The sequence below is a fragment of the Hylobates moloch genome, unplaced genomic scaffold (assembly GCF_009828535.3).
Source record: "Hylobates moloch isolate HMO894 unplaced genomic scaffold, HMol_V3 SCAFFOLD_32, whole genome shotgun sequence".
NCBI lineage: Eukaryota > Metazoa > Chordata > Mammalia > Primates > Hylobatidae > Hylobates > Hylobates moloch.
Genome location: NW_026652307.1, coordinates 1,362,453 through 1,386,465, shown reverse-complemented (window position 1 = coordinate 1,386,465; position 24,013 = coordinate 1,362,453). Strand labels below are relative to the sequence as shown.

At 40.5% G+C, this 24,013-nt stretch overlaps 1 protein-coding gene across 1 annotated transcript in view; it reads left to right on the top strand.

Annotated features, from left to right (window-relative positions):
* Window positions 1-18,995, top strand: part of LOC131382495 (cadherin-like protein 26) — a 159,661-nt gene extending 140,666 nt beyond the window's left edge. Inside the window, exon 6 of the mRNA XM_058434547.1 lies at window positions 18,943-18,995. The gene's annotated coding sequence lies outside the window, so the exon portion shown is untranslated. The remainder of the gene's footprint in view (window positions 1-18,942) is intronic.
* Window positions 18,996-24,013: the final 5,018 nt, after the last annotated feature.

Genomic DNA, 24,013 nt, shown 5'->3' with positions numbered 1-24,013 from the left:
GGTTCTGTTTCCCTGGAGAACCCTGACTAAACAACCTTCCTAGAGAATCTAGAAAGTAGACTTTGCAGGAATATTTTCTCCCTCTTGCCGGTTGTTCTGTCTTGTGTGAACCCTGGAAGAGCCCATTCTCCAAAACAGCTCCTGAGCACCTAACTGGGCCTAGTTTCCAAATAGAGCCAAGCAGCCATTTGCTGACTAGAGGCCACACACATACTCTGTGTTCCAGGAAAACACACACCATTGCCGTGTAACTTAGGGACATTCAGGGCTGTTTTTTCCTGTTCGTGCCACCTGAATCGGTAGCTGTGGCAAAACCTTATTTTCCTCCTTGACCTGAGCAATAGACTGTGACAGCATCGGCCAATCAGAACCGAGCAGTTTACATCCCGCAATTGCATAAGTGGCCCAGAGTGGGAAGCTGGGTGGGAGCTTTCTCTATCAAAGACAAGCACTCTCTTGGTTCTCTCCAGGCCCATCTTTGTTTTGTACTGAAGGCTGCCTCTCCCCAGTTTGCAAACTGCTTGTGGAAATATAGTCTCTCTTAACCTAATGCTTCTTTCTCAGGTGTCTGGTTAACACTTGTGCATGGTGGGCATTCCGTCTATATTTGTTGGGCAGATGTGTGTGTGGATGGTGGTTAAACTTTCCCAGCCAGAGTGGGCATCTCCTCTGGGGTAAGGAGTTGGTGACATGCAGGTACCTGAGGCCCTGCTGTGGGTGCATGGGCTGTGATTGTCCATAGACCACGTTAACTTAAACTTCTGGTCTAACACATAGAGTGGGCACCTTCCTGGGAAACCCTGGAAAAGCAGCAGATAGGACCGGCTCTCAGCAGTGACGAAAAGCAATAAGAGGACAAAATGTGGTACTTTACACAATGGAGTACTATTCAGCCATAAAAAAGAATAAGAACCTGTCATTTGCAACAATGGGGATGGAATTGGAGGTCATCATCTTAAGTGAAATAAGCCAGGCACAGAAAGACAAACATCACATGTTCTCACTTATTTGTGGGATCCAAAAATCCAAACAATTGAACTCATGGAGATAGAGGGTAGAAGGATAGATACTAGAGGCTGGGAAGGGTTGTGGGGGTGAGGAGGACGGACACGGGGATGAATAAGACCTAGTGTTTGATAGTACAATAGGGCGAGTAGAGTCAATGATAATTTAATTGTACATTTAAAAATAGCTAAGAGTATAATTGGATTGTTTGAACACAAAGGACAAATGCTTGAAGAGGTAGACACTCCATTCTCCATAGTGGGATTATTGTGCATTGCATGCCTGTATCAAAACATCTCATGTTCCCCATAAATATATACACCTACTGTGTACCCATAACAATTTAAAAAAACGATTAAAAGTCTAGATATAATTTTAAAAAGAGGAAACTGTCTTTGTGTGGAGGCCCGCTGAAGACAGATACTGCATCAGGCACTTGGCAGCCTGGTTTCCAGTAGCTTCTCAACCCAGTGGAGTAGACTCTGTGGCCCCATTTTACAGATGAAGAATGGAGGTGCAGAGATATCACGGCTCCAGCTTTGTCAGGAGGACCATGGAGGTCCAGGGGCTGGAGGTCTGAATATTTAATAGAGGGATTTGAGTAACCATGGAAGTTAGCCTGGAGAGAGATTTGGGAGGCAGGTAAGCCTAGCGTTCACTGTGGGGGCAGATGCCTTCCCCATCTGTGCAGAAGATTGGCCCAAATGGCCATGATTACATGCTCCTACCTGCTTCCTAATGGACCTCAGAGAATTAAACAGCAAGGACAACAGCAAATGTTGTCTCTCAGACCCTTGACTTTTTCAGGACTGCCTGACCTTTCTTTGTCCTTGTTCGGCTTCAAGTCAAGTCAGCTCAACCCTGATTGAGCACCAGCAACGAGTCATGTCTGTGAAGGCGACACAGCCTCTGTCCTTGAGGAGCTTCGAGTTTGCTGACTGTCACTTCAACGGAGTTGGGCTGGACACAGTCATATGTATATGCCAGACATGAGGCTTTGTTCTCATTACAATAATTGCCCTGCATTATTCTAGCAATTAAACTTCTTGACATGTGTGGATGCATGTTCCCAATTTTTTCTGGCCTCTACTGAACACAATGTGAATATTTGAGCAGTCCTAAAAAATTAAACTTAAATAATTATACAAACTGAATTAGGAGAGCATAACATTACCAATCAGAGTAATGTGGCTTTGTAATCCAGTGTGATGTCATATGAATCTACAAATTAGGAAGCATGTCAGAGGAGGAAACCACACCCTTTATTGTTTTGCCTTAAATTGCTGAAAACTAATCTTTTCCATGAGCCAACAGCTATCTCTCATGTTTAATAACGCTCCTCCCTGCCCAGATGAAGCTAACTAAATGATGTTGCCCCCTGCACCTGCAAATGCCTGGTGCCAGGGCAGGGACACAGGGAATGGCAGAAGGGGAGACCAGATGTTGGCTGAGGCATTGATTTATGGGCATGACCTTCCATGTGCCCTGAGGATGGCCGAGAGCAGGGTTTGATGAATGCAGTGCTCTATGTGAGGAGTTCTAAGGTGACAAGCAAAGATTCTATCCTCTGGTGGGGCAAGCCCTATTATTAGGTTGGTGCAAAAGTAATCACAGTTTATGCAGTTGTAATGGCAAAAACAGCAATTACTTTTGCACCAACCTAATACCACACAGAGGAGGTGCAAGTGATGGGGCAGGGCAGGTGCAGGTGTTGGGGCCAGAGAAAACTCAGATGTCTCCAATCCGTGCAGAGTAGGGAAACAGAAAAAGCTAAGTGGGGAAAGTGAGATTGCTATCACACAGATGCACGTCTTAGGTTTTCTGATTCCATTCCTCATGAATTGTATTAAGTAATCAAAGTGCTAAGCATGAAATGTGGGTATGCTGTCACCAGGTGGCAGCAGCATCCACTCTCCAAAATGCATTTTGTTCAAACCTAGTATGCGCTGAGTATTCTGAGCACACAGCAGAGACTAAGGCAAAAAGTCCCTGGCATTGTGGAGCTTAGAGGCTAATGAGGTGGCAGGTGCTTACACTTTAGAAACTGTTGTGAGGAATAGCTAGTGGTAGTTAAATGATATAGTGATAGTTAACAGAGAGAAAAGCTTTTCTCTCACTCCAAGCTATATTTTTATTATCACTATTAACATAAATAGAAAATAAATATTAAAATAGTTATTAAATAAGCAAAAGATAATGTTGTTTTTAGTTATACGATTAAGTAGAGGTTTTCAAATATTTTTTAGCTTTGTGCAACCGAAATTATATGAGGAAGCAAAAACCACAAATACAGAAAATAAGAACTTTTCTGTTTGAACAGAAACGAGGACACTGGGGAGGACCTTCCAATGCAGGCCAGACTTTTAGGGGCTCGACAGAACACAGCTGGAGAAACATCCACACCATACGCGGTTTCACCTGCCACACGGCAGCCCGGGTGCCCGGATCACTGTGGGTGGAGACTTAGGCTCACGGGCAAACCTCTTCCAGGTTCCGCTCCGGGTGCTGCCTCCCTGTCCATTGGGAGCCCTTTTGCGTTTCAGATGCTCCCAGGCTCTCCCGCAGTTTAAAGACTTAACTCAGCAGCTTTCAGGGCCTGTGGTTAAGGGGCTCCGAAAGAACTGTTGCCGGTGGACCGGTTCAGGGTCTTGACTTCGCCACACAAAAGAACTTGAGAGCACGTCCAAAGTAAAGGTAAGCAAGGGAGTTGATTGCACAGCGAAAGTGCACTCTGCCACCTGATCGGAGCGGCCGCTCAAAGGCGAGGCAGTGCTGGCCGACACTGGGGAAACCCCCTTTATGGGGGGTCTTACATGATTATTCATGAAGGGCTGGGAAGGAGTGTCGCCCTTAAGCATGTTCTGGGCTGTCTCCTGGTGGCACATGTGCTGTGGTTGTGCATGCTAGTACACACATCGCACGTCTCATTAGCATCGTAAATCTCCACCCAGTTCTTTAGTATTGAGCGCAGGTCAGCCCAATGACACTCATCTTGGGTTTCTGCACTTGGATGAATTCGCGGATTTTTCCTTCTGCTCTTCTGCCTCGTTGCTGCAGGATGGTCTAACCACGAGCCTGGGATGCGGCTTGTGCACCGCACGTGGCTTGTTCTCGCCATCTATTTAGCAAGTTTGCTCTCCTTTAAGTGAGGCTATGACCACCCTCTCTGACCTACCTCAGAACCTGTTGCTTAGCTTCAGAAATCCAGCCTGGTGCTGGGCTTCCTTACAGCCTGAGGTCAAGCGATGCCCCTGAGACTTAACTGCCCTTGGAGACCAATTTTCAGCAACAGAAAAGAATGAAAATAAAGTTCACATGAGGGCTAGAGCTGCTGGCAATGAGAAGGTCCTGTGACTATTTTTATTACCACTTCAACGATAAGGAGGTGACCTTTCATTCTCATTTCTCTTTCTCTAATATTTTGCATTCTCCAACTATTATCTGTAAGAACATCTTAGAGCATTTGAAAAGCAGAGAAAATATATAATAAAAACCACAACCAACCACACCATCTTAATGATAGCACTATTTTGTAATTCCAGTATCTTTGCCCAAGGTTTATTACTTGTTGAGTATTTGCAATTGTCCTCAGTAAAATTCTGAGACATGATTTTTAATTTAACATACCTTAAGATTTTTGTTTGCAGGTGGCTGAATTTCTTCAGAAAAATTATTTTAAAGGCTACTCAACACTGAGCAGTTAGTATTCATTCAGGTGGCCATTCTCTGACGCCTGTATTGCTTCCATCTGTTGGGAAATGAAGCCAGTGGAGAATATTGTTTTTCTTTTGCTAACAACAACATCCGTTAGGACAGATCTCCACATGTCTGATTGCTGGGGCCGATGACACAAACATTGACAATAGCACTTCACGCGTGTTGACTGATGATTTCCAAAAGCTTATCTTCCCAGCTGGCAGTTTGCCAGATGCTTCCACAAGTAGATGGGAATGCCAAGTTCATCACACTGTTGCCAGCACTAGGTATGTCCACTACATTTTAATGCTAGTGTAATAGGCAAAGGGGACCTGCTATCTATTTCACCATTCATTTCTTTGCATGGTTGTCAGGTGGGACATTCCATTCTCCTGGAGAGGCCAGATCACTGTGTCTCCCGGGAGGCCCTGGCAGAAGCTGCTCTGGTGTCCGGCTCCTGTGTGAAGCCTCCCCCATCCCCCACTCTTGGAACAGACTTCTTTTCTGCCCTTTAAACCCTCCTAACATCATGCGTGGGTCTTTGCTATGACACAATTGTTCCCCATTCTGCATCGTCATGAGGCTGTCTACATCCTTTCTCTCTCCTGGGCAGGGCTCTGGCTCTGCAGGGGAAGGGGATGTGTGTTACTCTCTTAGTCCCCTGCCTTGTCCAGCACAGCACTGTACATGCCACAGAGGCCCCACAGAGCTTGATCAAAAACTAACAATGATTAAACCAAAATTATGAATGGACAAAAAATTTCCATCAAGAAACCTCAACGTTTTAATGTTCGTGTGGGGGGGGGAATGTAGGGTAAATGCACCTGATAGTAATAACTTAAGCATACCCTTAGAATGACCCTGTATGGCAGATGCGCCTAAATGTGTGTTCCGTGCTAGGGAATCCAGGAGTGGCCAACTCGGACATTCATTCTGTGATTTCCCTGTTCAACCCACCACCATTGAACACTCTCCCTGCATCTAAGCCCCTAATAAAACCCCATGGCTTGGTTGCTAGCTCTGGGTCTCTTCTTCGGCCTTCCTATTGAGCTTAATACGGGGTTCAGCACAACCGTGGAACAAAGAACAACAAAAAATTGGTGATCTTAGCTCTAGTTTTCTTTCCTCCCTGAATCACATATGAAGGGAGTCATGTGGCCTTTCAGCCTTATCCCATTTGAAAACAGAGGCTGTAGGATCAAATCTCAATCCCCTTAGTCCTATATTTAGGAGTCAAACTCTGATTTGTTCATGGGGCTGTCATCAGATAGCAGAGCACACAGGGCAAGGTGGAGCAGGAAGCTGCTGGACGCTCTGCCTTCCTTATCCAAATAGTGAGGTTAGATGGGGAGAGCTGTGGTTCTGAACTTATTGATTCACTTGAGTGTTTTTTAGGGACCTACTATGTGCCAAGCATTGAGCTGCCTCTGATAGTGAAGGTAGAATGTGATCATCAATAATAGGTGTGTTTAACAACACTGTTGTCTGACCTGCCTATGATGTTAGATCTTGATGTCAGGAAAGCCAGCTGATCAGAGTTGCCACTCAGTATTTGGCCTCACTAGTAATTTCTTCATTGTATAAAGCAGTGCTTCTTGTGCACTAGCAAGCATCAGCGTCACCTGGAAGACTCGTTAAAACACAAATTTCTGGACCCACTCACTGAGTTCCTGCTTCAGTAGATCTGGGGTGAGAGCTGACAATTTGCATTTCTAACACATTTGCAGGTGATGTTGCTGGTCTGGGGAAACAACAATTTGAGCGCCACTGCTGTCAATTGAAATAATAACAGTTCCCATATGTAGGCGATTTACCTGTGCCAGGTGTTATGTGGACATCTTTACTTGCCTTATCTCAATCTCCAGAGAGACTTACAAAGGAACTATTGATAGCTTTAATTTCTGAGATGAGATATCTGAGAGTAAATGGTGTGAAAACCCTATTGAAGCTGGCACAGTGAGTGGGATTGGGGCTGAGCCCCCGTCTCTCTGGCTCCAGTCACACTGCTATCCATGCTTGGTGCATCCACCTGGTTACTAAGCCACTCTACCTCCTTGAGGACCCTTCTCCCCACTTACCAATGAGTCACCTTCAGATAACACTGTGCCCCTCACAGGCAGTGCAGATGCCACCTAACAGAACATTCCCAGTTCCTCCTTCAAATTCTTGGGATGTTGTTGCCTTCACCCCACTTCTCCATGTGCCATAATCACTCAATAAATTGTTCCTGTCATTTTAAATGATTGCCTTGTAAAGATCAATAAAAAAGATCAAAGATTATATTTTATCTTCATGATTCCTTCATGATGCCCTTCCTTTCTTTATGGAGATCTGTATTTCTGACCTCTTCCTTGTTCCTTCTCCCTGTAGAACTTTCAACAATTTTTTCAGAGCAGGTCTATGGGCTGTGAATTCCATCCAGTTTTTGTTTGTCTGAGAAAGTCTTTGTTTCTCCTTTATTTTTGAAGGATGATCTTTCTGGATAAAGAAAGGGTTTTCTTTTTTTTTCTTTCAAGACTAAATGTTTCATTCCATTCTCCCATGGCTTGTGTGATTTCTGATGAGAAGTCTGCTGTGTTTCTTATCTTTGCTCCTCTCTAGGTAAGAGGTTTCTCCCCCAGCCCTTGTCTTGTTTCAAGATTTTCTCTTAGTCTTTGAGTTTTCTGCAGTTTGAACATAATATATCTAGGGGTGTGTGTTTGTGACTTTTGTTTATTTGTTGCTTGTTTTGTATTTATCACTTCTCTGGGTCTATCATTCATTTCGAAAAGTTATTAGCTATTACTACTTTGAACACTTATGTGCTGTTCTCTCTTTTTCTGGTATTCCAATAACACATACACAAAGCCTTTTGATGTTGTTCCACAGTTATGAAGGATTCTATTGTTTTTTGTTACATATGTTTTTCTCTTTGCATTTCAGTTTGGGAAGTTTCTGTTGCCATATGCTCAAGCTCACTGATTCTTTCCTTGGCTCTGTCTAGGCTACTGAAGAGCCCATCAAAGGCATTCATCATTTCTTTTGCAGTGATTTGATTTTTTGTATTTCCTTTTGATTCTTTCCTAGTATTTTCATCACTCTGCTTATATTACTTATCTATTGTTGCATGTTATCTAGTTTTTCATTGGAACCCTTAACATACTAATCATAGTATTTTAAATTATCTGGCTAATAATTCAGAGCAATAGGAACTGAGGTCAACAGGCCTTAGTGTGAGGATTTATGTTCATCTGACTCAGAGTTGGGCTGTGTTCAATATTTGCTGTAGGCGCCAGTTGCTCGCCTCTTGACCTTGAGTCCTGCTCTTCAGAGCCTCTGTCTGGAGCTCTTTCAACTGTAATTCACTGCTGTTATACTGAAGCCCTGTTGATGAGGTGGTAAATTGTAGGGGAAGGCGAGTGTCCTATAATCATCATATTAAATCTCAGTCTTCAGTGGGGCTCTGTGTCTGGCCTGTGACTTCACAAGTGTTTCCCCCAGCCTTAGGTGAGACTGGAAGGCTGGAGGGAGCTGCAGTAGAAAATGCCCTTCCCCAGGCTGGAATGAGGCTGAGAAGTCTTTCCCCTGGAGAGTGGACCTTCCAGGGGAAGGAGAAGGCTCTGGTGTATTTTGTAAGGAATACTCTTCCTTTCCCTGCCAAAGCTGGGAGCAGCTCTTTCCAGGATCTTCACCGTCAGAACCTGAAGGGCTCCTGGAGATAAAATCCACAAAAGCGTGGGGTCTCCCCAAGGCTGCAGTGCCCAGTCTTACATTGCCTTCCTCAGTCTCACATACTCAGTTCATAGGAATGTGTCAACTTGATCATCTAAGTGTTCCTACCAGTTTATGTCTACAGTGGCTTCTGCTCCAGAGAGGCAGAGCTCAGCTGTGATTCTCTGGACTCATCCAGAGATGGAGAGATTCCAGATTTCTGGGTAGTGATTTACCCTGTTATCAAAAGGCAAACTTACAACAAACTTAAAGGTCTTAGTGGGCTTTTATTTGCAATTTGTCAACACCTCATTCTGTAGAGTCCATGTTCTAATGAGCTGAGCATAGAAGGTTGGTTTCATTGGGCAGAAAGGGGCTGAAGAAAGCAGAAACAGAAAGCAGATTGGGCACTTTGAAGATATTTTCCTTGTAGGACTAAAACAAAGAAAACTTTCTTATTATGCTGACTGATCATTTTGAAGATATTTTCTTTATGGGACTAAAAGAAACTTTCTTATGCTGACTCAGGTCGACCAGAATCTCCCATTTTTTAGGAAAACTGGTTCATTTCAAAGTTCAGTTTCATTAGGTAGCCCTCAGTACATTGACTCCGTTCTGGTCTGCCCAGGGCCTAGTGCAGGAGGCCAGTCCTAAACAATGGCCTCCCATGAGCTCTGTTTCATACTGTGAACTCAGTTCTCCAATAGGTTCAAGAAAGGTCATTGGTTTTCAGTTTGTCCAACTTTTATTTGTTGGAAGGACGGGAGTGATGACTTCCAAGCTCTTTACATATAAACTTGAAACCTAAACTCTCTTCCTTATAAGTAAAGGAAAAATGCTCCCTTTCATGAATACATCAACGTATGTCATCCGTCAACTCTTTGACATAATTTACAGACTCAGATAAACCCAATTTTTAGCATTTTCTAATTGAACAAGAGACTTACTGTTTTTTTCCCAGGAAATGTTGTGTCTACTTCTCCATTCCCTTGCATGAGATTTTTTTTTGGGAAACAGGAGCCCAGGAGAGCCCAGGTGACACCATTTTAGATTTAATGCCATCTTAAAACCAAGGTGCATTCCTTGCCAATCACAACCCATGGTCATAAGATGTTTATGGCTAAGGAAGCAGTTTACAATGCCTGCAAGGACAAACTCCTATGACAACAACATGTCCAGATGCCCCAATATACATAATAATATATGCCTTCAAGGTAATTCTTATTATGCTTTGATGTACATATGCACTAAAATGCCAAAGACAGTTTTCTTTAAATCAGCAGAATAATAAATTTTGTCATGCTGTCAGCCGTCTGCACATAGTCATAGCTTAGCTTAGCTTTTTGCATAGATAAGACCGCTATGGAAGAAAAACTTAAAACAAGGATGATATGTTCCTTCTCTCACTTTCTGAGGATCCACACTCTAATTGGAGTAGCTTTCAATAAATGATCTCATTTTATTGTATCCTGTGACTCACCTTGAATTCCTTCCTGCACAAGATCCAAGAACCCTCCCCTGGGGTCTGGATTGGGACTCCTTTTTCCAGTAACAAGACAATAAATGAGAGACAGAATTAATTCAAAATAGCACTTGTTGGAGTATAATAAAGGAGTAAAGATCACAGGAAGTTGGGAGAATCACTTCTCGTTTGGTCCAATATTTGAAACACTGTCATCAAATGAGCCCCGGATATTTTCATATTATTTACATGACTGACTTCTAGCCCCTAGATTTTGTCTTCCCAGGAATGTATAAGTAACTTTAACAACATGCTGTATTAAAACACATCGACACAATTATATTACAAAACGAGTGTATTTTTTTCAATATAATGGGATTAAAATACATGATCAAAGTAATAAGAATTCTTCCCACTCCTCCTTCCCCTCCTGGCAACCTCACCTCCAGGATTTGTAACGGAGCCTCTGCCCCGAGCAGCCCTGTCCTCACCAGTACTTGCAAATTGCAAATTATATGCAAATTGTTAAAACAGTGCCTGGAGGCCTTTATCAGCCTGCTAAGGCTTATATACATGTTTTGTTTGGTTGAGAGGAATAAAACAATTGAAATAGGATGCGTTCTGTTTGTGCGTGCAATTTAACGTAACATCACCAGTGCCTCTCGATGTCTCAAGGCACTCTCTGATACCAAGAACACAGAGGGACCTTTTCTGAACTTCTCGCAGGAAGTGGGTGAGGCCTCTCATGGAGTTTGGGAAGCGTCTTTTCCTTTCTCCAGAATCGTATGCTTTGTGGGCAGAGATCTTCAATGGATTTATCTAAACAACTGTGTGCAGTGGGAAGTCAAAGACAGTGGATTTCAGGGAATTAAAAACCTGAGGGTTTCAGGAAGAGAAAGAAGGCAGTTTGAGGCATTTGGACTTCATGAAACTTACTCAGATTGTGACAGCAGCGTTTTCTTGGATGCACAATTGGCCACTGGGGATGCTCATACAGCATTTTTTTTTTTAAGGACTTGGTGGCTTCCCAGACAGGAAGAATTTGTTTTGACTGTGTTCTCTAATGAACCCCTAAACACACTTCTTCTGATAAGCCTGATGAAGTGCTTCACCTGGGAAAAGTCTTGGTGCTGATTTCCTCCACCTGGCTCTCTGGGCTGCACTTGAAGCTAGCCTGGCTCCATGCTTGCCAGCTGATTCTCCATCCTCCTCCACACCCAAATGACTTGTTTCATGATGGCCAAGCAATTAAGACAATGATCCAGATAGGGCAGCCATGGAAAGCCATATACATGTATATTTGAAACCTTTGATGGTTGTACCTTGGCAAGGAATAAATTATTTATATTACTATTGGATTTTCCATTCTTTTATTCCATTGCTTCACTGATCTATTTGGATGTCACACAAGCCTCAAATTTAACAAATGTGAAATAGAATGCTTAATGCTCATCTCTACAACTTATTTCTCCCCTTGTTCACCTACTATTCCTCTTTCTGCAGTGGGCTTTCCCCAGAGTTTCAGATGGCAGGTTCCCTCTCATTCTTCGGGTCTCATCATAAGTGTCACCATCCTAGAGAGTCTTTTCTTGACCACCTGTTATGGAATGAATTGTGTCTCTACTCCCCATCCCTCCACCACCTCTGCAATTCATGTGCTGAAGCCCTAATCCCCCAATGTTACAGCATCTGGAGATGGGGCTTTTAGGAGGTCATTAAGTGTCAGGCCTCTGAGCCCAAGCTAAGCCTTCATATCCCCTGTGACCTGCACGTATACATCCAGATGGCCTGAAGTAACTGAAAAATCACAAAAGAAGTGAAAATGGCCTGTTCCTGCCTTAACTGATGACATCACCTTGTGAAATTCCTTCTCCTGGCTCATCCTGGCTCAAAAGCTCCCCCACTGAGCACCTTATGACCCTCGCCCCTGCCTGCCAGAGAACAACCCCCTTTGACTGTAATTTTCCTTTACCTACCCAAATCCTATAAAACAGCCCTACCCCTATCTCACTTTGCTGACTCTCTTTTTGGACTCAGTCTGCCTGCACCCAGGTGAAATAGCCTTGTTGCTCGCACAAAGCCTGTTTGGTGGTCTCTTTACATGGACACGAGTGAAATTAAGGTTAAATGAGGTCATAAGAGAGGGGTCTATGAATTTGCAGACTTAATGGTGGAGCTCATGCACTCTCTCTTCCTCCAGGGACATGCACAGAGGGAAGGCTCTGTGGGGTTTTAACAAAAAAGAGTCAAACTTTGTAAAATATTTGAAGGGATTTATTCTGAGCCACAAACGAGTGACCAAGGCCTGAGGCATAGTCTCAAGAGGTCCAGAGAACATGTGCTCCAGGTGATTGGGTTATAGCTTGATCTCATACATTTTAGGGGGATAGAAATTATAGATAAAAACCGAAATGAATCCATGCAAAGTGTACATTGGCTTGGCCTGGAGAGGCAGGGGTTCCCAGGTCGTAGGTGGATTTAAAGATTTCCTGATGGCCGTTGGTTGACAGGGTTAAGCTCTGCCTGAAGAGTTGAAGTCAGCAGAAAGAAATGCTAAGATAAGGAGGGTTGTGGAAACCAAGGTTCTTCTTATGTAGATGAAGCCTCTAGGTAGCAGGCCTCAGAAAATAGATATTAATAGTAAATGTCTTTTTTCAGGTGCTAAAAGGTGCCAGACTCTTAGTTAAATCTCTCCTGGGTTAGGAAAATACCTGGACAGGGAAGGGGATTCTCTACAGAATGTAGATTTTCCCCATGAGAGACAGCTTTGCAGGGCCGTTTCAAAATATGTCAATGAGATATATTCTGGGGGAAAATACTTTGATTTCTTTCAGGGCCTGCTATCTGTCATGTGACGCTCTACTAGAGTCGGGTTAGAATTTGGTATCTTATTGCTAAACGGATTTTCTTCTGTCTTAAGATCTACAATTTAATGTTAAAGCTGGTCTGTTGTGCCTGAATTCCAGGGGAGGAGGGTATAAGGAGGCATGTCTGACACCCACTTCCCATCATGGTCTGAACCAGTCTTTCAGGTTTCGTTTGAAATCCCCTTGGCCAAGAGGAGGGTCCCTTCAGTCAGTTAGGGGACTTTGAATTTTATTTTTGGTTTACAGAGGACATTGTGACAAGGTAGCCATTTGCAACCCAGGAAGTGAGGCTTCACCAGAATCCAACCATGCTGGCCCCTGATTTTGGACTTGCAGCCTCCAGAACTATGAGAAAATCCGTCTCTTTTGCTTAAGCCACCAAGTCTGTGATATTATGTTATGGCAGCCTGAGTGACTAACACGTCACCTGATGTGAAGTAGCTCTTTTATGCCAGGGGCAGCATGAAGAGTAAGCATGGAAAGTCTCAGACATGCAGGGGCTGTGGAGTGGAGAGTGAGGCCAAGGGGAGCATAAAAAAGCATGGAATGTCACAGAGATGCAAGGGCCGTGCGGTGGAGAGTGAGGCCGGGCAAGACCATAAAGAATAAGAATGGAAAGTCCCAGGGATGCAGGGGCTGAGGGGTGGAGAGTGAGGACACTTGTGATGGAGTGGGAAGTTCAAAAACCCACAGAGAGGGAACAGGAGTGGTCCTTTCATAATAAGATGTTTGGGGCATCAGACTGTTAGAGTTGGTATTTAGGCAGACGTGAGCAGGGCAGAAGAGGGCCCCTACCCCAGGGATGTCAGGTGACCATCAGGTGATAGCCAGGTTGTTGTTAAGCTGTCTCTAATGGCCATGCCTGGCACCAGGGAAAGGCTGTCTTCCAGTAGATAGGAAACATCTGAAGCTGGTGATCCGCTTCGTGATAGGATCTCAGGAGCTGGACGAGTGGGCCCACGTATGTGCACTAAATGGCAATATGGCAGAGTTTAACTGGTATGTGACCTTCCTCTAGGAATGCTTACCTGGAAAGGGAAGAGTGCCTCAAATGAGCTTGCACACAATTTCAGCAAACACACCGCGCATGCTCCTTTCCCAAGTGCTGGCAGGCCACCGTGCATGGGAGCAGCCTGCTCCAAGGGAAGAATCAGGGAAGAAGAAATGTGGACCCTGGAGTCATGTCATACAAGACCCCACCCAAGTCGAGGGTCAGACAGAGCACTTGGATCTCTCAAGTCGCCTGTCTGGCCCTTTCCAACTGTACTTTACTCCCTTTCATTCCTGCTCTAAAACTTTTTAGTAAACTTTTACTCCTGCTCTAAAACTTGCCTCAGTCTCTCACCCTGCCTTCTGCCCCTTGGCTGTATTCTTTCTTCTGTGAGGCAAGAACTGAGGTGCTGCGGACTTGTACAGATCCACCCCTGCTAACAAGACTAGACCGCAGCCTCCAAAGAGCGCCCCCACAGTGGGCGACTGCTGACACAGGGGTCTGGGGAATGATGGCCTCAGTCACAAATTTGCCTTAGACTGGATATATCATTTGCACTTAAATGTTTACAGAATGGCTGGCAGGTGCCATGACCCAGGGGCAAGGAAAAGCTTGCATTGCCCCAAAGTTCAGAACCTCAAGAGCAGTTCTAAAATAGACGGTTCTTTCTCTTAGCATGGTGGCCAATTCCAAGGGAAAATGCTCTGAATGGGATGGCCTCCTGTATTTGGGAGCTGAAACTGCTTGGGATTGCTCAGCCAGTTCACTTGCAGACTGAAAACTGAAGCTGTGTGTGTGACCTCCAGGACAGCCCCAATTTCTATGCCCATGATCATGTGTTGCATATAGTTTTTCTTCTCCATTATCAGGAGCTACTTTCTATCTGGCTCGACAGGACAACGTGCCCGATCATGTGGAGATCAAACGTGTTCCCCGAATGTTTAGTACGCAGTGTGTGCACACACACAACCCATGCCTTAGATCTATGACTCGTCTTCATGAATCGTGAGAGCATACCTTTTCTTCCCTCAGCTTGCCTTTCCAGAATAACAATAACGTAAAGCCCACATGGCTCCCAGACAGGATCTTTGGGAATTCCAATTATCCGATAATTGGCACCAAAGTGATCCTCCCGGCTTGAAGTGGGAGGAAATTTGGATTTCTAAACTGGGGCAAAAGCTTCTTATGAAGCATCAATGTGTGTTGTGTTCCCTATTCTCTTTGCTTTAAAAAATAGAATTATATTTCTTTTTCTTCAGGCAACTTTGCAGACTATCAAAAGACATAGATATCTGAAAACTCTGTCTGCCTATTCCCTGTTAGCCATCATTTGGAAATAAATTTGATGCTTGGTTACTGCTTGACATAACGTACAGGTGACCAGCAGGAGGGAAAGCAAAGTATAAACAGATCCAGTTTGTTGACAGGGATTGAATGATGCAGCAACTTGACTGCATTGAACCATTTAAACTTTCTTTTTCTTTTTTAAGCTACAGCTTGAATTAAAAAAATGAAGTAAACTCAAGAAATCCATTAAGATTAGTATTGAACTCCAGTCAAGACCATCACCTGTGGTCATTACATCTGGCTGTGGGTGAAACAAAAGGTAAAGTCTGGCTCCTGCTTCTCATATCTACACTTATCCAAATCACCTGAGATTAAAGAAAGCCCTTTAACTGGTGTTAGAGAGGGGACCTAAGGTGGAAGATGTAAAGCATGAACTACCTACAGTGATGCCTTGACACCACAGAACCAAAAGCTCCAGACCTCTGCTCTGAGGATGGAAACGTGGTTCAGCTGGACTTAACTGTGCTTGGAACCCCACGCTGGATGTGTGTGGTTCCTCTAGGAGGACCACTAGGGAGGTTTACAGAGAGGAGCCACAACGATAGAAAGCGGTGACTGCTGGGCTAATTAATAATGATAAATGTGAAAGGTCATGAGTGGAGAATTGAAGAAAAGAGGAGACTAATATTTAAATGCCTCACAATGTGTGATGCTTGATTCAGAGAAAAAAGTCCAAGTCTGCAAGCAGTAGATTTTGCATTAAATAAACTGAAATTGAAATAGGACTCAGTGGGTATTTCCTTTTGCCTTGGTCTTAGGTTAAGTAATTAAAATCAACATCAGGTAGTGCCTGAAAGGTACAGCAACTGAGCAACGGCTAATTGTTATAGCGGCAAAATTAGCGGAAGATCAAAGAGAATTTCAGAGTTTCTTGCCAGAGTCGATATGCATAAAATTGTATCCTCTGGTCCAACAAAATACATACAGGGTACAATTAAATTTAGCTAATTAAACTAAGTATAAATTAACTGATTTTTTAAATTTCTTACACTGCATTAATATTTATCAAGACTTTGACCAAACAGTAGAGATTTTATAGTTGGAAGGGACCCAGGTGATTAGCCTATCCCCCATCCTCCATTAAGAGCTTCACCCTCACCATTTCTCATTTCCCTAGACATATCATTGTTCACACTCTACTTGAATCATCCCAGAGACAGAGAACTCACTACCACTTCCCTCCCCTTTTGAAATGACAGTGGGAAATGTGTTGAATTCATAGAAGAGAATGATCAATTGTCAGATTCAAGAAAGACATTGAAAAATGAAAAAGTTATGAAGAGGGGATTTCAGAATGAGTGCATTCTAGTGATCACACATGAGGTGAACCCCAAAACATTGTAATGCAAGAAAGTGGAACATTGTGTGGCCTGTGCTCACAGCATCATTTTGCGGGAAGAAACTGGGAGAAGGGCAATCTCATTCTTTGAAGGGTAGCTTTTCTAGCAAGGATCGAATTCCATTTCTTTGCTTCCAGTGAAGAAGGTTGAGCTCATCACAAAAGGCGAGGACGAATAGAAGTGGAATTTCTTTGAGAGCTTACATTGTTGAATGGTTTGGATCATGGCAGTAGTATCCTAACTCACCGGCTATCAGTTCTGCAAACTCTCCGTTAAATTTTATCCATTCAGCATCCTGAGATTAGATATTATTTTAAAAATATTTTTATAATAAAGGATTACTTTATGAACAGTAATATGCACAGGTCTTACCATCTTAAGTATCTATTTCAATGAGTTTTGTCAATGGTGTGTGCTCCTGTGATTGGCCACCCAAGGCATGATGTAGAATACTTTTGCTGTGAAACCCCCCAACCAAGAAGTTCCCTAGTCTCCTTTCCAGTTGATACCCTTAGTCTAGTAAGGCAAGCACCTTCTGATTCTGTCCCTGTAGATGAGTTTAGCTGTGTTCTTCGATCTCATATAAATGAAAGCACACAGAATGCCTACTTCGGGTGCTGGCTTTATTTTTGTGACTCAGTCATGGTATTGTGTATTAGCAGTAGTCCTTGCTTTTTTATTGCCAAGAAGCATTTTACGAAATACTTCAATTTGTTTACCTACTCATCTGTTGATGGACATTTATATTGTTTCCAGTTATGAACACTCTCATACAAGTCTTTTTGTGGACACAGATTTTCATCTCTTTTAGGTGAATCTCAAGAGGGCAGACTTGCTTGGTTACAGGGCACTTGTATATTTTTTATGGAAAACTGCCAAAAAGTTCTCCAAGGTGCTATTCTACCCTCCTGCCAGCAACATATGAGAGTTTCTGTCACTCTATGTCCTTGCCAACATAGGGTATTGTCAGTCATTTTCACTCTGGTCTTACTAGTGAATGTGAAATTGTATCTTGCTTTAATCTCGTTTTTCCTAATGACTAATGGGGTTAAATGCCTTTTCATGTGCTTACTAGCCATTTTATGTCTTCTTTTGTGAAGTGCCTGTTAAAGTCTTTTTCCCACTCTTTTAATTGGAGTGTTTGTCTTTTTATTATTGATTTTTTGGAGTCATTTAAACATTCTGGATATGAGTCCTTTGTTAGACAAAAGTGTTATGGATATTTTCTTCTCTGTGGTTGTGTATTCATTTGCCAAATGGTGTCTTTTAAATAGTAGATTTTTTTTTATGAATCCCCTTTAACCTTTATTTTTCCTTTTTGCTTTTATGTTTTCTTCTAGAAGCTTTATGGCTATAGCTTTTACATTTCAGTATATTACATGTTATTGTTATTATTATTTTGGAGTGGAGCAAGGTGGGGTCAAGCATTTATTTTCCCCTGGATACAGCTGTCCATTTGTTTCGGCGGTATTTGCTTAAAGCACTTTCTTTTCTCCATTGAGTTGACTTGATGCCTTTCTCAAAAATCAATGTATGGGTCTCTTTCTGAACCTTTCATTCTTTCCACTGATGGAGGTATATTCTATTTTCGTGCCAATATCAACTCGTCCTGATTACTATAACTTTATGTAAACCTTGAAGCAGAAATTGTAAGTCCTGTGACTTTGTATTTTTAAGATTATTCTATTTTAGATCCTTTGAATTTCCATATAAATTATAGCATTAGCTTTTCAATTGATGCAAAAAACCTGATATGATTTTCACTGGGATTGTGTTTTATCTATGAATCAACTTGAGGAGAATGGGCATTTTAACAATATTAGTTTATCAGCCTGTGAGCATTTATTTAGTTTTTAAAATTAATTTGTATTATTAGAATACAACATACACTTGGGTTGCATACAATGTTTCAGTCAATGATGAACTGCATAATCAACGGTGGTCTCACAAGAATATGGTACCATATGTTACTGTGTTGAGATATGTTCAGATACACAAATACTCACCATTTTGTTACAATTGCCTACAGCACTCAGTATAGTTACATGCTGTACGGGTTTGTAGCCCAGGAGCAATAGGCTCTACCGGATATAGCCTAGGTGTGCTGTAAGCTGAACCAGCTGGGTTTGTGTAAGTATAGTCTATGATGTTTCTATAAGGACAAAATCATATAATGACCCATTTCTCAGTAGGTATCCTCCTTGTTAAGAGATAAATGACTGTATTATAGTTTTCAGTGATGAGTTCTTACAGATTTTTTTTAGATTATTCTAGGTATTCAATATTTTGGAATGCCACTATAAATATATATGTATACAGATTAAAATGTTCGTTTTCCCATTGTTATTGCTTGTATATTGGAAATACACTTGAGTTTGGTGTATTTATATTCTGTAACCTTTCTAAATTCAATTAAGTCTAGTAGTTTTTCTTTGCAGATTCTATTGATTTTTTTACATTTACACAATTATGTCTATAGTAGGGACAGATATACATTGTTTTTCTCAGTGATTATAGTTTCTTTATTTTTTCTTATTTCAACAGCTAAGACCTCCAGTACAGTGTTCAATGGAACCGGTGAGAGAAGACGTCCTTGCTGTGTTCCTGATATGAAGAGGAAAGCAGTCCTTCTCCATTAAGTAAAGTATAAACCTTAGATTTTTCATAGTTGACCTTTATCAGATTTTGAAATTTCTCTGCTATTCTCATTTTGCTGAAAGTTTTAAAAAATTATTTAAATAATGGATTTTGAATTTTGTCAAGTACATTTTATGCATTTATTGAAATAATTATATGGTTATTCTTCTTAATTTCATTTATGTAGTGAGTTATACCAGTTGAGTTTTGAATGTTGAAACCACCAGAATTCCTGGGTTAAGCCCTATTGAGTTATGATAAATTTTATATATTGCCATATTTGATTTGCTGATATTTTGCGATTGTACTCTGAAGGATATTGGTCTGTAATTTTATTTGTTTGATTTGTCATGTTTTGCTACTATGGTTATGCTGCCCTAAAACAAGTGGAGGAACTGTTCTTCCTTTTTCTCCTCTTTAAAAGAATATGCATTTGGTATTATTTTCTTTCTCCAGCATTGGATAGCATTCACAGTGAAGTCATCTGGGATGATATTTAACGGTTGGAAAGTTTTTGATTACAAATTCAAATTCTTTAAAAGATATTGATCATTTAGATATACTAATTCCTGTGTCATTTTTGCTGGCTGTGTTTTTCAAAGAATGTTTCCACTTTATCTGACTCGTTAAGTTTATCGACGAAACTTCATTCCTCCTGTTGTTCTTTTAATGTCCGTAGAATGTCTGGTAATATTGCCTCTTACAGTCTTCATATTGGTGATTGATATGTTCTCCTTTTTTCTTATAAGTCTTAATAGAAGTTTGTAAATTTTATTAATCTTTTCACAGAACCAAACTTTGACCTTTGATTTTCTCTATTCTTTCTTTGTTTTCTATTTCTTTGACTACCACTCATTTTAAAATCACTTGCTTTATTTAACTTCCTTCAGTTAAACATGTTCTTTTTCTAGCTAATTAAGTTGAAAGCTCAGTTCACTGATTTTTAAACCTTCCTTTAAGTATATGTATACATATATAAAGATATAAGTTACTTCCAGACATCAATTCAGCAGCATCCTAAAATTTTGATGTTTTATTATTTGTCTTGTTATTCAGTAGATCTAATTTCAATTTTTTCTTGTCATTTATTCTTTGATATACATTATTTAGAGGCATTTTAACAAATTTCAAACCATTTTAAGGTTTTCTAGAAATCATATTATTTTCTTAGGTTATACCATTTTAATTAGAGAACATACTCTGTGCGTTTCAATGTTTTGCATTTATAGGGACTTGTTTTTATGGCCCAGCATTGCTTTATCTTGTTGGCTGTTCAGTGGGTATTTAAATACTTAAGTTGATTGAGAATGTTGAGCAAATTTTTATAACCTTATAAATTTATTGTTTAGTTGTTCTAGTAATTACTGAGAGAGAAGTGGTAAAACCTCTAACTAATATTGTGGATTTGTCTGTTTCTCTCATTTCCCTGTCAATTTTTACGTAAGTTTTCACAATCTTGTTTTATTTATTTATTTTTTTGCCTAATATGTAGCACTGTTACATCTTCTTTATCAATTAACACTTAACATAATTATGAAATTTCCCTCATTGTCTTTATTACCACTTATATAGAAATTTTTTTCTGATATTAATGTAATTTTCTTATGTTTATTATTTGCTCAATATATGTTCATCCACACGTTTACTTTTAACCTGTATGTCTACAGTTAAAGAATGTTTCTAGTAAATAGCATATAGTTGTATCTTGATTTTTTTTCCTTGAAACTGACAATCTCTACCTTTTACATGTTTAGTCTACTAACACTTAGTGTCATAGTCAATAGAATTGTATTTCAGTCTATTATTTTGTCATTTAAAAAGATGGTCCCATTTATTCTTTGTTCTCTTGCTTCTTTCCTATCTTCTTTTGGGTTAACTAAATAATTTTGTAGTATTCCATTTAATCTCCTTTTTTTTTTTTTTAAAAAAAAAGCAATTATTTTAACATTTAGTGGTTGTTCTATATGTCACAATATTTATCTTTAAATTATCAAACATCTTCAAATAATTTTCCACGTCATGAACAATGTGAATTTTTTTTTTTTTTTTTTTTTTTAGACTGAGTCTTGCTCTGTCGCCAGGCTAGAGTACAGTGGCACGAAGTTGGCTCACTGCAATCTCTGCCTTCCAGGTTCAAGCAATTCTCCTGCCTCAGACTCCTGAGTAGCTGGGATTACAGGCGCCCGCCACCACGTCCAGCAAATTTTTGTATTTTTAGTAGAGATGGGGTCTCACCACGATGGTGTCAATCTCCTGACCTCGTGATCTGCCCGCCTCAGCCTCCCAAAGTGTTGGGATTACAGGTGTGAACCACCGTGCCCCACAATGTGAATATTTTATAGCCACATAACTGTATTTATTTCCTACACTACTCTGTCCTCTTAGTGTCATGTATTTTACCTCTGTGTATGTTATGCACCTGCAATACTTTTACTCATGCTTTAAGCAGCTCATAGTGTGGTATCATTTCTCATAATCCTAAACAAGGCCTGTTAGCATTTATTTTTTGGCAGCACATATCTGCTGGATGTGAATTATTTCAGCTTTTGTCTACATAAAAAAGTCTTTATATTTCTTAATTTTGAAGTATATTTTAACAGGATAGTATACTGTAGATTGGGAGGTTTTTTTTTCTCTTAGACTTTTAAAAATATTGTTTCATTGTTTTGGACCACCACAGTTCTTATTGTGAAGTAGCTTACATTCTTTTTAGTGCTTCACTGTATGCAATATCTTTTCTTTCCCCTGTGGATGCTTTTAAGATGTCTTCTCTGTCTTTGATATCATCAGTTTGAGTATGTTATTCTTAGTTGCAGTTTTCTTTGTATCTATCTTGTTTGGGGTTTGCTGAGATTCTTGGATCTCTAGATTGATGTCTTTCATCCCTTTTTAGTAATTTCCAACAATGATTTCAAATATTTTTCTTCATTCTTTATTTCCAATTTTGGGGGACTTCAATCACACTTATATTAAATACTTCTTATTGACTCACAGTTGTCAGACATTCTCTAACATTTAAAAAAATTGCTCTTTTTGGAATATAAATTGTTCTATTACAAAGGCACATGCATATTATGTTCATTGTGGCACCATTCACAATAGCAAAGACATGGAATCAAACGAAATGCCCATCAATGGTATGCTGGTTAAAGAAAACGTCGTACATATACACCATGGAATACTATGCGGCCATAAAAAGATCAAGATTATGTCCTTTGCAGGAACATGGAGGGAGGTGGAGTCCATTTTCCTAAGTAAACTAACACAGGAACAGAAAACCAAAGACTGCAGGTTCTCACTTGTAAGTGGGAGTTAAATGGTGAGGACACATGGATACATAGAGGGGAACAACACATACTGGAGCCTATTGAAGGGTGGAGGGTGGGAGGAGGGAGAGGATCCAGAAAAATAACTATTGGTACTCAGCTTAATACCTGGGTGGTGAAATAATCTATATAACAAACCCCCATGATACAAGCTTACCTATACAACAAGCTTGTACATGTACCCCTGAACTTAAAATAAAAATTAAATTTAAAAAATTGCTTTTATTCTCTTTGTGTTGCAGATAGAATAACTTCTAATGTCGTCTCTTCAAGTTTCCAAATCCTTCTGATATCCAGTCTATAAAATTAATAAAATTAATTTTTTGTATTATGTTATTCAATTATTGAATTTCCAATTGTTATTTGAGAGTTTGGATATTCTGCAAAATTTTTCTACCTATCTACTAGAACTTTAACACATTTTTCATAGTTATATTAAAGTCCTTGTCTATTAATTCAATGATTAGGTTATCTGTAGATTTACTTCTAATGACTGTTTTCTCTCTTGAAAATGGGTCACCTTTTCCTCCTTTCTATGTCTCATAATTTTTAATCCTATTCTAGATATTGCCTGCATGAAGACAGTAGATATTGAATAAATAATATTTACCCCTGGAAAGGTGGTGTGCTGCTTCTTTTGTCAGGACACAAGTGTTGGCAGTGGAGTAGATCCAATCTGCCTTAGAGCTGGGTATAGGCTTTCATAAGACTCATCCCGGTAGGCAATTAATTCATTTAGGCTTGTTTCATTTTTACCTCTCTGGTGGGTCTTTAAAAACTGATTTTGTGGTCCATCTGTCTTGTTCTCATTGTTCATGTGGTATCAACTGTCTCTTGCAACTTTCTGCATTCTTGTGATAACAGATTTCTATTATCTTTGTTGCTATTATGATGTGATGATTTTACCAACTGCAACAACTATTTTAATCCATGTTAAGTCATTAAGCTGTAACAGAAATCATAGGCAGGGTGTGTTGCTCTATGAAAATTGAGGGGATGGGGCTATGAAAACTTGTGGGCTTGGAAGAGAACTGTGCTATTTCTTATTGAACAAAATAATGATTAATGGCAGGGACGGACTGTTGGAAACCAGCTGGTTTCCATACCTCCTTTAAAAGCAACACTCAACTTTAAGAAGCGATAGACTGGATAAAGAAAATGTGGTACATATACATCATGGAATACTATGCAGCCATAAAAAAGAACAAAATCATGTCCTTTGCAGAAACATGGATAGAGCTGGGGGCCATTATTTATAGCAAATTAACACAGGAACAGAAAACTAAATACCGCATGTTCTCACTTATAAGTGGGAGCTAAATCATGAGAACACATGGACACATAGTGGGAAACAACACATACTAGGGCCTTTTAGAGGGTAGAGGGTAGGAGGAGAGGATCAGAAAAAAAACTAATGGGTACTAGGATTAATACCTGGGTGATGAAATAATCTGTACAACAAACCCTCATGGCACAAGTTTACCTATGTAACAAACCTGCACTTATACCCCTGAACTTAAAATAAAAGTTAAAAAAAAAAACAACAACACGAAAAAACTTTAAGAAGCTGTATCTCTCACCCTGCATTCAACCTGAGTAGTCTGAGGGCATTTGTAAGTCCACATGATAGTTCCCAAACTACAGTACATAAA